The 15,201-nt window shown below is 41.1% G+C and overlaps 1 long non-coding RNA gene across 6 annotated transcripts in view; it reads left to right on the top strand.

The window, feature by feature from the left end:
- The window catches only part of LOC138984611 (uncharacterized), a 133,173-nt gene that overhangs the window by 20,295 nt on the left and 97,677 nt on the right, over window positions 1–15,201 (top strand). The gene's annotated exons all lie outside the window — the stretch shown is intronic.

The raw sequence follows: 15,201 nt of genomic DNA, 5'->3' as shown, positions 1-15,201 counted from the left end.
CATGGACTGCAGCCTACCAGGGTCCTCCATCCATGGGATTTTCCAGGCAAGAGTACTGGAGTGGGGTGCCATTGCCTTCTCCTTAGAATGTTGAAGGAGGGTTATTTTACAATGAGGAAATTTGAACCCTTCTATAGGCTAAGGGAAAAAATCCAAGTAGGAAAGGTTAAGATACAGGGGAATTGGAGTGAAAGGTGCTTGGTAAAGCTAGGTAACTGAGAAATGGAGAAGGAGGCGAATCACAGGTGAGGCAGCATTCAGTTCATTTCAGTTGCTCAGTCATGTCCGACTCTTTGCGACCCCATGAATCGTACCATGCCAGGCCTCCCTGTCCATCACCATCTCCTGAAGTTGACTCAAACTCACGTCCATCGAGTCGGTGATGCCATCCAGCCATCTCATCCTCTGTCGTCCTCTTTTCCACCTGCCCCCAATCCCTCCCAGCATCAGAGTCTTTTCCAATGAATCAACTCTTCGCATGAGGTGGCCAACGTACTGGAGTTTCAGATTTAGCATCATTGCTTCCAAAGAACACTCAGGGCTGATCTCCTTTAGAATGGACTGGTTGGATCTCCTTGCAGTCCAAGGGACTCTCAAGAGTCTTCTCCAACACCACAGTTCAAAAGCATCAATTCTTCGGTGCTCAGCCTTCTTCACAGTCCAACTCTTGCATCCATACATGACCACAGGAAAAACCATAGCCTTGACTAGATGGACCTTTGTTGGCAAAGTAATGTCTCTGCTTTTGAATATGCTGTCTAGGTTGGTCATAACTTTCCTTCCAAGGAGTAAGCGTCTTTTAATTTCATGGCTGCAGTCACCATCTGCAGTGATTTTGGAGCCCAAAAAGATAAAGTCTGACACTGTTTCCACTGTTTCCCCATCTATTTCCCATGAAGTGATGGGACCAGATGGCATGATCTTCGTTTTCTGAATGTTGAGCTTTAAGCCAACGTTTTCACTCTCCTCTTTCAGTTTCATCAAGAGGCTTTTGAGTTCCTCTTCACTTTCTGCCATAAGGGTGGTGTCATCTGCATATCTGAGGTTACTGATATTTCTCCCGGCAGTCTTGATTCCAGCTTGTGCTTCTTCCAGCCCAGAGTTTCTCATGATGTACTCTGCATATTAAATAAGCAGGGTGACAATATACAGCCTTGACGTACTCCTTTTCCTATTTGGAACCAGTCTATTGTTCCATGTCCAGTTCTAACTGTTGCTTCCTGACCTGCATACAGGTTTCTCAAGAGGCAGGTCAGGTGGCCTGGTATTCCCATCTCTTTCAGAATTTTCCACAGTTTATTGTGATCCACACAGTCAAAGGCTTTGGCATAGTCAACAAAACAGAAATAGATGGTTTTTTTTTCTGGAACTCTCTTGCTTTTTTGATGATCCAGCAAATGTTGGCAATTTGATCTCTGGTTCCTCTGCCTTTTCTAAAACCAGCTTGAACATCTGGAAGTTCACGGTTCATGTATTGCTGAAGCCTGGCTTGGAGAATTTTGAGCATTACTTTACTAGCGTGTGAGATGAGTGCAATTGTTCGGTAGTTTGAGCATTCTTTGGCATTGCCTTTCTTTGGGATTGGAATGAAAACTGATCTTTTCCAGTCCTGTGGCCACTGCTGAGTTTTCCAAATTTGCTGGCATATTGAGTGCAACACTTTCACAGCATCATCTTTCAGGATTTGAAATAGCTCAAATGGAATTCCATCACCTCCACTAGCTTTGCTCGTAGTGATGCTTTCTAAGGCCCACTTGACTTCACATTCCAGGATGTCTGGCTCTAGGTCAGTGATCACACCATCGTGGTTATCTTGGTCATGAAGATCTTTTTTGTACAGTTCTTCTGTGTATTCTTGCCACCTCTTCTGAATATCTTCTGCTTCTGTTAGGTCCATACCATTTCTGTCCTTTATCAAGCCCATCTTTGCATGAAATGTTCCCTTGATATCTCTAATTTTCTTGAAGAGATCTCTAGTCTTTCCCATTCTGTTGTTTTCCTCTATTTCTTTGCATTGATAGCTGAGGAAGGCTTTCTTATCTCTTCTTGCTATTCTTTGGAACTCTGCATTCAGATGCTTATATCTTTCCTTTTCTCCTTTGCTTTTCGCTTCTCTTCTTTTCACAGCTATTTGTAAGGCCTCCCCAGACAGCCATTTTGCTTTTTTGCATTTCTTTTCCATGGGGATGGTCTTGATCCCTGTCTCCTGTACAATGTCACGAACCTCTGTCCATGGTTCATCAGGCACTCTGTCTATCACATCTAGGCCCTTAAATCTATTTCTCACTTCCACTGTATAATCATAAGGGATTTGATTTAGGTCATACCTGAATGGTCTAGTGGTTTTCCCTAGTTTCTTCAATTTCAGTCTGAATTTGGCAATAAGGAACTCATGATCTGAGCCACAGTCAGCTCCCGGTCTTGTTTTTGCTGACTACATAGAGCTTCTCCATCTTTGGCTGCAAAGAATATAATCAATCTGATTTCAGTGTTGACCATCTGGTGATGTCCATGTGTAGAGTCAGCATTAGCCACTACAGAAAAGAGCTGCCTTTTCTGCTGGGCAAAAAAGACAGGCTGAAAGAGAAAGTTATTAATAACATTAATATTCTTTGAGGACCTACTCTGTGTCAGGTGTAAGTGGCTTACATAAATTGCCTCATTTAATTCTTGCAATAACCCTTCAGCATAAGCACTAGTGTTATCCCAACTTTGCAGATGAAGAAACTGCAATGTGGGAAGAGAGTAGTATCTTATCAAGTAGTGGAGTCAGGATGCAAAGTCAGCTTTAAAAAAAAAAAGGGAGTCTCTTGCCTAATGAAAACTTTCTAGGAAGGAAATTCTCCCTTAAATGTTGTCAACTTTTCAGAATTAAGTAGAAGACATGGCTATTTCCTGAGAGTGAGCCAGAGTAGTGGCAAGGTAAGGGAGACGAGGAATAGGGCACCCATTGAAATAGCTGTGTAGAAGAATGGGAAAGAGAGCCAATTAGGGACATGTCAGCGAGTGACGCTAAAGCTGAGGTGCATGCTGTATTAGACTTCAGTTCCTGTGGTTTTTGACACCCCACTCCCACCTGCTATGCCATGGAGGTGGTTTCTCTCCTATTGATATGAGCCAAAGGCTGACAGGGTACAGAAGGATTTGCTCTGATGGAGGAAACTAGAGATATCTGAGGGCATTGGGAAAATTTAAACTAGATCTTGCTGTATAAAACTGAGCAAATTGCAAGCCTAGTCCATCAAGAAATGAATTGACATAGTACAAAAAGAAGAGTAAGCTTGGAGGAAAACTGTACATTCAGTTTTTAGATGTGTTGATTTTGAGATGCCTAGAGTTTCACCTGGAGAAGGCAATGGCACCCCACTCCAGTACTCTTGCCTGGAAAATCCCATGGACAGAGGAACCTGGTAGGCTACAGTCCATGGGGTCACTAAGAGTCGGACACAACTGAGCGACTTCACTTTCACTTTTCACTTTCATGCACTGGAGAAGGAAATGGCAACCCACTCCAGTGTTCTTGCCTGGAGAATCCCAGGGATGGAGGAGCCTGGTGGGCTGCCATCTATGGGGTTGCACAGAGTCAGACACAACTGAAGCGACTTAGCAGCAGTAGCAGCAGCAGAGTTTCACCACATGGAAATATCTGGAGTTGGGTGTTATCACCTAAAGGTAACAATTCAAGATTTCACACACCAAGTTGCTGGCTCACAGAGACAGTGAAAAAGTATCACAAAGACATCGCAATTCCATCATAAAAAAGAACAGAAAGATAATTGCTATTGCTTAGTCACTTCAGTTGTGTCTGACTCTGTGTGACCCCATAGACGGCAGCCCACCAGGCTTCCCCGTCCCTGGGATTCTCCAGGCAAGAACACTGGAGTGGGTTGCCATTTCCTTCTCCAATGCATGAAAGTGAAAAGTGAAAGTGAAGTCGCTCAGTCGTATCCGACTCTCAGCGACCCTATGGACTGCAGCCTTCCAGGCTCCTCCATCCATGGGATTTTCCAGGCAAAAGTACTGGAGTGGGGTGCCATTGCCTTCTCCGCAGAAAGATAATATGGCCTCCTAATTATGATCAGAGTAATAGAACGATACTGCCAAGCACCAGAGCAGAGTTCTCTGGCAATGAGACCAAGATGGAAGAGGAAATAAAAAACTTGGGTAGAGTCACTGACATAGCCCTTTAAAGTGAATAAGAGATTGCATAAGGGGTATATGAAAGGTTTAAGTTATGCAGAGGGAAGTAGCACCTGGAGCAATTGCAAAAGCAATTGCAAAAACAAAGTTCACGTCTTTCTCAAGTTTGCCTGTATCCAGCCTCGAAGGAAATTAGAGCAAAAGTATTCTGCGTTCGATGGCTACGTCAAGATAATTGGGCAAGCCCCTGCAGCACCAATGCTGTTTTCTTTTTTTCATGATGTCTTCTACTACTATCTTTGTATTTGACGTACAATGCTTTACCAGTCTCACTGACACACTGCCTCACATATCCCTCTTGACCCTGAAAGTCTATTTTAAATGTAACAAAAGCTAAAAGTAACAAATTTGTAAAAGAAAATAATTTCACTGTTTTGTAACAAGTTCCAAACCCTGTCTGTTTGTTCTGACCAAATCTTGAGCTTGCAACTTTATTTTTTTTTAATTTTATTTTATTTTTTAAACTTTACATAATTAGTTTTGCCAAATATCAAAATGAATCCGCCACAGGTATACATGTGTTCCCCATCCTGAACCCTCCTCCCTCCTCCCTCCTCATACCATCCCTCTGGGTCATCCCAGTGACTAGCCCCAACTTTAAATTCATATGTGTGGCAGCAACCACCAAGAGTGCTTTAGGAATAGTCCCTGGAAGTCAGACTAGATAAAAGCCCCCTCAGTCACATCTGCCAAGTGTTCACTATAACACATTGCTGGTTCAGTTCAGTTCAGTTGCTCAGTCATGTCCGACTCTTTGCGACCCCATGGACTGCAGCACGCCAGGCTTCCCTGTCCATCACCAACCCTCAGAGCTTGCTCAAACTCATCTCCATCAAATCGGTGATGCCATCCTTTGCTGGTTAGGTGCCTTTATCTTACATTTGGACTTATCCTTGAGCACAAACCTTTTTTCTTGGACACTGCTTGCTGTAACTTAAAATTAGCTACCGTTATCCAATTTCAACTCCATCTAAAAGAACAAAGACCCCAGAATTTTTAAATCCTAGTCTCAAACTCACTACTAGCTAATTATGCTATCAAAGGCAGGTCAGTCTCTTGGAGCCTTATTTCTTCACCTAAAAAAATAAAAGTGATATACCTGCTCCCCTTCTTCATGTGGTAATGCTGGGAATCAAACCAGATTAGTATTAGATGGAAGCATTATTTTATAAGATGACTATCATGATACAAAAATAAGGTATCATTGTAGTTATAATTTATTAGTTTTAGTAATAATAATTGTTAATAACAGTAGGAAATATGAGAAAGAATTTATTTCCACACAGTCTCATGGCATAATCCCCAAGGGTTATGAACTAGGATCTTAATGAGTATTAAAAGGCCCATCCATCTGGTACATCACTAAGTTCAGTAATGGGCAAGGAGAGAGACAGGGAGAAAAAGTAGTAAAAAGAAAAGGAGGGACTGGGGAGGGAAAAGATAAGGAGGAAGAAGAGAGAGAAGAAAGATGGAAGACGGAGCAGGTGAGAGAAGGGCAAAAAGAGAAGCCAGAGAAATAGGGAGAACGAGAAGGAAGGCCTTCCTTTGGCCTCTTAGTAATCAGTTACTTAGAGGTGGTTTTCAGAAGGGATTTTTCCATAAGAGGTCTTTGAAGTTATGACCTACTAATCTATTGTGTTTGGGGTACGTTCTGGTCTTCCACATGGCCCCTGGAGAAAGAACTACCAAAGAGGGCAGTTTTGATGGCAAGAAATAAAAATTTTTTAAATGAGCAAGGAAATAATCTGGCTCAGTGTGAGTCCCTATCTTGCCCGAGACCCAGTTTGGGGGAAGATGTTTATGGTTGCATTTTTTCAGACCCTAAATTAAATCAGTTCAGTAGCTCAGTTGTGTCCGACTCTTTGTGACCCCATGGACTGCAGCACGACAGGCTTCCCTGTCCATCACCAACTCCCGAAACTTGCTCAAACTCGTGGGGCAAATGTGTGTTTTACAATTTGTATTACCTATCTATTAAATTTTAAAATGTCAATGAGCAATTGGCACAGCTTCTTGAGACTTTAATTGCTAATATTTGGGCAAAGCTGAAAAGTAACAAAGCAGATGCTGTTGTTGGATTTCTTATTTTGATTAGCAGCATAGAACTGATACGGTGAGGATGGTTGGGGTTCAGAAAAGAGCAAGAGGGGAAAGAAATGTATGCATCAAATAGGTATTGAAAGATTAAAAATTTCTGTATTTCCTCTGTTTGGAAAATACTCAGAGTTTAAGTTTTCTGAGATTTTTTTTGGTGGTGGTGGTGGTGGATCTGAAAAACACCTTAAAGAATATATATCCAGGCTGACTCATAGAGGAAAAAGGTCCCATTCCTTCTCTCTCTCTCTCACAAACATACACACACACACACACTCTCACATCATTAGTAGTTTCTGAAGCAAGGAAATAATCTGGCTGAGTGTGAGCCCCTATCTTGCATGAGACCCAGCTTGGGGGAAAAATGTTTACAGTTGCATTTTTCTTGTTTCTCACATACAAAAGGCTTATATTTCTCCTTTTTGTGTGTTATAGTACACTATTAAGAAATTTAAATTAATAACCTTTTATCTGTTGAGTGAAGTAAAAAAATCTACCCCTAGGATTAATAATTTACACATTTTTCTTAGCTTAAATTATGTAAGCGAGCAAAAAGACACTCTCTATATATGAAAATTAATAGATTGGTAAGAATGAAGCAAGGCTACCGTTTACAGAGAACTAAAACACTTGGAAAAAAATAAAAAAGGGACTGAGCTGGCTTCAGCTGAAAGATTAGCAGTCATTTCAGATAGCAGCTGAAAATATGGAAAATGAAGTGGCACAAATAAGTGTCCTCCTTTATTGTCCCAAATATCTGGAGAATAATTAATGTGCCCCTCAGCTTGCTTCATAGGAGCCCACTGCTCCACTCTATTTAAATGAAGGCAGGATCCTTTCATACAGTGGAAATAGGGTGAGAAAGAGGTGGTTTTATATATATACACATACATACATATATATATAGAGAGAGAGAGAGAAGGCAATGGCACCCCACTCCAGTACTCTTGCCTGGAAAATCCCATGGGCGGAGGACCCTGGTAGGCTGCAGTCCATGGGGTCGCTAAGAGTCGGACACGACTGATCGACTTCACTTTCACTTTCCACTTTCATGCATTGGAGAAGGAAATGGCAACCCACTCCAGTGTCCTTACCTGGAGAATCCCAGGGACTGGGGAGCCTGGTGGGCTGCCGTCTATGGGGTCGCACAGAGTCGGACATGATTGAAGTGACTTAGCATAGCATAGCATATATATATATGTATATATAAATATAAAAATATATGTTTGTGCATGCTCAGATGCTCACTTGTGTCTGATTCTTTGTGACACCATGCACTGCAGCCCTCCAGGCTCATCTGTCCATGGGATTCTCCAGGTAAGAAAACTGGAGTGAGTTGCCATTTCCTCCTCCAAAGGATCTTGCAGCAATTGAACCTGCAGCTCCTGCATTGGCATTCTTTACCAGTGAGCCACCTGGGAAATCCATTTATATATGTGTGTGTATGTGTGTGTGTGTGTGTGTGTGTGTACTGTTCTTTTCTGATTATAAAGTAATTATGAGAAAATTTTAATTAAGAAATTTAATTAATGCTTATTGTAGAAAAATTGAAATGTACAAAAAAAGATAAGGCAAAAATAAGTAGAAGTTTCTAACTCCACATCCAGAAAAATGTACTGATAGTTTTTTCTTATATAATTTCTTCCTAGTGCTTTTTGTTTTTCTTTAATGCTAGACTGTCTTTGCTTAGTACAAGAAAAATACTTCCATTTGATGCTTTCAGCACTGGTGGACAAGAAATGAATAAAAAACACAAAAATAGAGGAGAAACAATAATGGCATCTAGTTGAACTGTGGGAAGCTGTACCAGCCTCCAGAACTAAGTATTCAAGAAAGAAGGCAGTTGTGAGAAATCAGCAGAGCGCAGTGGAAAGAGCACACAGTTCTGTCCTAGTCCTGTCTGACTGTTACCTCACTCTGTGACCCTGGGAAAAGCATTTTCCTTCTCTAGCCTTTATGTCCTTCATCTTTAAAGTCAGGCCTTGTAGCTCAGCAGTTCTGGAAGCCTTGTAAGGTGTTTTGCCCTATGCTACAGACCCGAGACAGCAGGCAGGAAGCTTTTAATCTAATCTAGTGCAGTTTACAACTTTGAATGAAATTCAGGTAAATTTTCACTATATCCCTCACATGCACCCCTGAAATTGAAAGGAAAATAGTTTGCAAATTCTCAATTTAGTGGAATGGACCAGATGGTCCTCAAAGTTCCTCAGGCTCTGAAATTCTGTAATATAGCATCACCAAAAGTCAAGCGCATCTTTAAAATCCCAGCCTAAACCAATTCTGACCATTCTTACCCTAAGAACAATCAGTAAATTTATTGAGAGTCTAGAGGAACCCTACTTTCTAAGCAAATGGAAACCAGAGCTGAATATTTTGTCAATTTGTTATTACATACTCCCTAAATGTCAAAGGCCAAGCTTTCACAAAATAGGGTAGTAAAATCTACCTTTATTCCAAACCTGTCTCCTCTGATCCTTCTCTCCTCAGTTCCACCTCAGTCTAGGAATTCAGCAACCTGAAATTTTCATTTCCTATGAAAACTTATTGGAAAGTGGTAAATATGAGTCATTTACAGCTTAGCATGTTTCTTCCAAGATGTTTGTACTAAATCTTTGTATGTAATTGCTTAATAAGAGGTTTTTCTTTCTGTTGAAGTAATTGCCTATATCAATGAGTAGGTGGAAAAGGTATATTTAGAGGCAAGACAGAGGCAAGACAGAAGGACCTTCTTCAGTTCCCTAAATTCATACCAAATATGGGAAGGCTTTGTCCAAGAGTCTCAAATTTGAGAACAATGTGGATTATGTCTTTCATATGATCAGACCTCCAAATTCACTAATAAGAACCTTTTCTTCACCCAGCCCCACTTGAAGCTGCATTTAAAGATAGTGTTAACTTTTTAACAACTTATAGAAAGACTACCCAATTATGACAATCCTTAAAAGAAATATAATATCAAATTTTTTTTCAAGAGGTAGAAGACTGGTCACATTTTTTCTCCTTTTGCAGTGAGGCTGAAAGAATTTAGGGAGATGTCTCAACTTAAATGAATTAGAAATTGAATTAGTAACTGATATATTTATAAATAAATGACTCTTCTAAATCAGTGTTTTCCATCAGAACTTCTATGATGATGGAAATGCTGTATAATTGTACTGTCTAATAGGTAGCCATTGGCCCAGTGTGGTTATTGAATGTTTGAAATATGGCACTTGAGATTCAGAAACTGAATTTTTAATTTTTCTTAATTTAAATTTAAATAGCCTCATGTGGCTACTGGGTATCATTTTAGGCAGAACAGCTCTAAGTGATTCTTTATGGAAGCTGTTTGGTGCCAAATACCCTATTCTGAACCTGACAAGGGAACTTCATCCAAATAAAGTGAATGTCTTTAGAACTTCAGGTTTGTTCTAATTACATTGGTTGCCAGGCAAAGGCAGTGGTAAATGAGAAGCAAGAACATCTACAGGACTGCCATGGAAACCCTATTAGAGAAACATAGGACAAGCTAGTATATTGCAGTTTAGCTAGACCCAGATAGGCCTGAACCAGTCCCTGAGGGTGATCCAAATAATGCCAACCCAATTTTTTAAAATTTTCTTAAATTTGTGTCTCCTGGAAGTTTTTTATATTTCTGTGTTGACCCTTGTAACAGGATACCTTGAAAAGATCTATGACCAAAGACTGCCTTAAATCACAATTTTTTCTGACCAATGGAATTAAGGACTGTGACTGCTGTCTGTTGTTCTTAAGCATGAACTTTGTGGCCCTTTGAGGAAGTAGCTTGAATATCTGTTATAAGGAAGGAGAATTATAGTGTCTGAAGGCTCTTTGTTGACATTTTGTTCATTGATAATTATGTTGTATCTAAAGGCTCTTTGTCAAAAATTCCTTTTTGAGAATATGCTTGCTCACTGCTGATATGAGTTTCTATTTGCACAAGATAAAGAAAAAGCTTGCCCATCAGTGTTTCAAATAAATTTTGATAGGATGTTACCACCAGTCTTTAATTTCTATCCTGATTAAAACATTAAGGGAGTCCAGCCGTTGCCCCTACGCCTTTTGGAACAATTAAGCTTGGCAGGGTCTCGGTTACCTGTGACTTGTAGCACCAAAGACAGTGAGCTCCACAAGCTGCAGAGGTCACTGTTTGCAAAGAGTAAATAGGCATGGAGATCCCAGGCAGCCTCACCATACCTACCCTCATTGCTGCAGGGAGAGAATTGAATTCATTAGGGGTTATAAAGTTATATTTATTTCTAGGGTTTAAAAAATAACTTTTTCCTTAGCTATGAAAGGTTAAGGGTCCTGGAAAGGAAACCTGAGGCTTAGCCACTCTAGGTAAGGGTCCTAGGAGGCTGGGCTGAAGAATCTTAGATGAAACCAAGTCTTTGGCAAGGCTCCAGGGCTTCCTATGTTGTAAAGAAAGTTACAGGGAAACTGAAGACCTTAGCGAATGGAGAATACTTGTTTTAGACAATAATAGCTGCTGGTGTGAATAAAAACAGATGACAAGAATCACTTCCTACTCAGAAGCCCAGAGAGAAGAATACACATTTGGAACCTGTCTTAATTTAAAATTGAAACGGAGCAGAGAAGCCTCCTTTGTTGCCTTCAGTAATTAACTTGCTCTTTTTTCTTTCTCCACCCAGATCTATATAAGATTTTGGGCTTTATTGCCCATACAACATTAGACTAAAAATTACAGTTGGAGCCCATGTTAAATTATCCCCTTACTTTAAAACAAAACCAAGACAGATGTATCAAGGGTCAACCAGTTACTACTAGAACTCTTGGCCCAGAACGTACTTCATATGCCACAAATTTCCTGTTTCCACAGCAGTAACCAAGCCCCTATCTGTTCCCTATTTCCTTCTCCTTTCCATAATGAAAGCACAGGAGTTGAAGACTAAATTATGCTGAGAATATATAGCCCTCAGGATCTTGGGACAACCTGTTTTAACTTTGTTATGCTTCAGTTCAACAAATATTAACTGAGTGACTGAAAGCCTCAAGCCCTAGTAATAAGTGTTGTTACAGCAGTTAAGAGCTTCAAACTAAAGAGTGATTTTATTATCACCCAAAACAGGAAGGTCTGGGGAACTTGTCTAATATATTTTTCTGACTCAGTACAGTTAACTCATATTTACTCATCTCCCTTTTCTTTCTAGCTGATTACCGATTTCCTCTTTCTACTTAGAGTGTCCTAGCATCCTTCCCTGTAATCTTTGTTTAGAGTTGAGCACCAGGTTCTAGAAAGGGAGTGTGGAAGCTGAGGGTGTAACCCCACAAGCCAAATCTTGACAAGTTTCTGTGTATGGGGATTAGGAAAAGGATGACTGATTCTTGAAGTTCTGGTCTGACTTTGGGCCTGGCTTGGGAATGTGGAGATTCTGGCATGAAGGAAAAGAGAGTATAAGTAAAAACTCTGCAGAATTGTTAATGTAACATCCAGTTCCTGCTTACAGAAATGATCCGATCCCTCTCACAGCTATGGAACACACACATGTAGGCGCACATGTGATCTTGTGAACCCAGGCTCTCTTCAAAATGTGCCCTCCCCCTCCCAGCCTTTCTTCTGGACTCTCTCCAGTCCCACCGTCTCCACCCTAGTGCAAGTCACCCTCATTTCTTTGCGCAGGCTCTAGGCAGGCCTGTAGCCTGCTGACTGGCCTTTCCACACCTGAGTTTGTCTCACTTTGATCCTTTCTCCATTGTGCCCTCAGAATGACAATGTGTTGCTTCCTGACATGCAAGGGTAATGACCCAAATTATGAATAAGGCCTACAAGGTCACGCATGCAGAGGCTTCTGCTCAGCCTTTTCACTCTTTGTGGGCCACCTACACTGGTGCTGCTCCCAACCTTGTTACTTCTGCCTTCAATCCTAACCCCAGACCCAGCACCCCTGCTTTTCCTTCAAAACTCAACTCAAATATCACTTGTTTAGGGCCAATTTACCTAATGTGCCAGACTAAGCCAGGGTCCCTGTCAGAAGTTCCCCTAACATCTCACACTTCTCTGTCACACTGCTTATTACCATTGCAATTACATAGTTATTGTTTAAAGGACCATGACTGCCTTGTCCACTGTTTTATCCCCCAGCATCTATCACCACGCCAGCACAAAGCAGTGGCAGGAGGGGGTGGAGCTGTTAAATATGTGTTGAGTGGCAGTACCTGTCTTCTAAAGACCACACAGCCACTCCCTGACACACTGGCGTCTGCAGCGTAGAGAAGCCATCCTGTTATTGTATCCTGTACTGTTATTCTTTCCACTTTGATCTGGCTTGATTCTTTTTGTCCTCTATGCTTTTACACTTTATTTCCAAAAGATGAGAAGGAACTCTTGGGTAGAACTGCAGCTGGCAGTTAGCCACACCAGTGTTTTCAGAATACATGATATCCTTACCCATTTCCTTTATAAACTGAAACCACCAACAGTTTCGTGTGACATGTCTTCAATACTTATTTTCGTCAGCTGAAGTAATGTCCTTCAGGGCCTAATCGCATGCCACTTTCCCTCTGAAAACCTGCCTGTTCTTAGAGTTTCTCTCCTATTGACAAAGCATTTTGCTTTTACCCATTTGGCATTTGTTTTGGCTTTCTATAGTAGTTGTTGATACTCAGCTATCTAACCTAAACTCTCTCAAGACACAGACTGCACTGATATATTATCTGAATCATCTTTATATCTCAGCATCTAACACAATGTTAAACACTCATTAAATTAGATTTTTTTCCCCCCGTAGATATAGTGCCAGAGTGACTAGAGCAGAGTCCTTTAGTCCTATCAGATCCAGGGTTTGATCGTGGGTCGGGAAGATCCCTTGGAGGAAGGCATGGCGACCCACTCCAGTATTCTTGCCTGGAGAATGCCATGAACAGAGTAATGTGGTGGGTTACACTCCAGGGGTTCACAAAGAGTTGGACACGACTGAAGTGACTTAGCATGCATGCATGCATTGTCTCCTGCTTCCATGAAGCAGTACAGAGAATAGAAACACCCTGGCCTCTTCTCCCTTCCTGTGAAAGCTTTCCAAAATTCCAGAAGAAGAAGAATGGAGAGGCATATAAAAATATATACAGGACTTCCCTGGTGGCCAATGCAGAAGGCATGAGTTGGATCCTGATTTGGGAAGATCCCACATGCTATGGAGCAACTAAGCCCACGCACCACAACTATTGAGCCTGTGCTCTAGAGCCCAGGAGCCACGACTACTGAAGCCCGCATCCCTAGAGCCTGTGCTCTGCAGTAAGAGAAGCCACTGCTAAGAAACATGCACACCTCAACTAGAGAGTAGCCCCCACTCACCACAACTAGAGAAGAGCTTGTACAGCAACCAAGACCCAGCACAGAGAAGGAATAAATAAATAATTTTAAATACATACACACACACAAACTAAGTAATGCCAATAAATTCATATAAGGGTATCAGTTCAGTCGCTCAGTTATGTCTGACTCTTTGCGCCTCCATAGACTGCAGCACACCAGGCTTCCCTGTCCATCACCAACTCCCAGAGCTTGTTCAAATTCATGTCCATCAAGTTGGTGATGCCATCCAACCATCTCATCCTCTGTCATCCCCTTTTCCTCCTGCCTTCAATCTTTCCCAGCATCAGGGTCTTTTCCAATGAGTCAGTTCTTCGGATCAGGTGACCAAAGTATTGGAGTTTTGGCTTCATATATAAGGGTATAGTATATTTAAAACCTTACTGCTCTTCCTCAATCAGTGATTCACATAAGAATTTAAAAATGCCAGGGGCATGAAACTGATATCTCAAAAAAAAAAAAAAAAAGGAAGGGAAAAAAACAGTCTACTGATAAATCAAACATGCTGAATTGTTGATTCTGTTGGGGGAAGAAAAAAATTCCCTCTACCCTTTCTAGGTTTTTCTGACTGGTCTAAGAATTAAATTGAAATGAGACAGATTAACAAGGGAAAATCAAATGCAATTACATATGTATGGTGGCCCCATGAGAAAAATGAGACCCTGGGACAAGTTAGACAATTGAGGCTTATATGCCATCTAAGAAAAGGAGAAGAGGGTAGGGGTTTGGGACTTCAGAGGAGAGGAACAAAATTCGCAGAGAAATAGAAAAACAAATATTTGGTAAACAGTTGCCCTTATAGGCTCTTTTCATCTCTGTTGTTGGAAATTTTTAATGAATCTCAGATTGAACTTGTAAAGGCCTCCTAAGGCTAAAAAACCAAACCAAGAACATGCCATCAGGCTTGTTTGCAATACCTATAGATTTGAGTAATTTCTTTCTTCTCAAGGTCACCCAAATAATCCTGAGGTTTCTTATACCTGCTAGGATGTGACCTTCATTACTTCATTAAGGTTGTTGGGAACCCTGTAAGCAATATATCCGGTGTTGTTGTTGTTTAAGGGGATTTATTGGCTCCATAAAGTCAACCTCTAGTTCCTTAAAGCCAACTGATCAAATGTGAGACTATGCATGACTTTCTCAAAAATGGTGTTCCAATCCAGAGTCTTGGTAATATAGTCGCTCAGTCCTGTCCAACTCTTTGCAAGCCCGTGGACTGTAGCCCACCAGGCTCCTCTGTCCACGGGATTCTCCAGGCAAGAATACTGGAGTGGGTTGCCGTTTCCTTCTCCAGTGGATCTTACCCACCCAGGGATCAAACCTGGGTCTCCTGCATTTCAGGCAGATTCTTTACTGTCTGAACCACCTGGGAAGCCCTTGGTAATATAACCAGTTTCCAAATGTATTCTGTTGCAAGGAGAATAGATTCCCATTGAACTTGTACAGATAGCTAAATTGCTATGAAAATAATAATACTTACTGAGAGTTTCTGAATCCTGAAGGGCTCAAGTTGAGAGAAAAAAAGTCTCATCTTTGTACACAAACGCATCTTACAAATTGTTGATAGATTTAGAGAA

The sequence above is a fragment of the Bos mutus genome, chromosome 2 (genome assembly GCF_027580195.1).
Source record: "Bos mutus isolate GX-2022 chromosome 2, NWIPB_WYAK_1.1, whole genome shotgun sequence".
Taxonomy (NCBI): Eukaryota; Metazoa; Chordata; class Mammalia; order Artiodactyla; family Bovidae; genus Bos; species Bos mutus.
This window is presented reverse-complemented; position numbering and strand designations above follow the sequence as displayed.